Source organism: Halyomorpha halys, unplaced genomic scaffold (assembly GCF_000696795.3).
Source record: "Halyomorpha halys isolate HHAL.00 unplaced genomic scaffold, Hhal_1.1 Scaffold997.1, whole genome shotgun sequence".
Taxonomy (NCBI): domain Eukaryota; kingdom Metazoa; phylum Arthropoda; class Insecta; order Hemiptera; family Pentatomidae; genus Halyomorpha; species Halyomorpha halys.
The window spans coordinates 72,546-73,195 of NW_027111093.1; the positions used below are offsets into that span (position 1 = coordinate 72,546).

General features: G+C 31.2%; 1 protein-coding gene across 2 annotated transcripts in view; it reads right to left on the bottom strand.

Moving 5' to 3' along the window:
- The window catches only part of LOC106687677 (serpin B3), a gene marked incomplete in the record, with an annotated part of 31,839 nt that overhangs the window by 9,427 nt on the left and 21,762 nt on the right, over positions 1-650 (bottom strand).

Genomic DNA, 650 nt, shown 5'->3' on the forward strand with positions numbered 1-650 from the left:
TGTTTATTTGTTATTTTAAATCAAAAAGCAAGCTAACCAGTTTTCATTGTTTAAAATAAATACGCTGTTCAAAAGAAGGAAGATGGCAGTGCGTCCTTCCGAAGTGTTTGTTGGGTTGTTTGTGTTGAGATAGATTGAAATTTTTCAACTTTTGTTGTTTCTTTACAATAGTTATAGAAAACGAATAATCATAGAAGAACATAACAATTACCAATAAACTATTTACATCGTAAATCATAGCAAATAAAGCAGAGCGAATGAACTACAATCAATTATTTTTGGATCCACCAGTGAACATTGAAGATAGAGGAGAGGAAGCGGGCACTCTTGATTTGGCTGGCTAGGGGAGAAGACATCAGTCGGCTAGAAGAGGAAAGACTGGAAGCCATTGTTAGGAGTTAGATATAGTATCATCGACAAGAAGATATCAACAATTATCAATCATCAGGGGAAGATGTGTAATTGGTTAGCTTTGTTTCTAACTGGAATTTATTGTATTTGTAAAATAGTTATTAATTAAGTTTAAGTGTTGTATGTTTCTTCATTAGTCAGTGTTAGTTTGTTGAGAAAATCATCAAAAGAAGACTATGAAATTGGTTAGTTTTGTTCTTCCTAAAATTAAATAATTTGTAAAAGAGATATTAATTTAA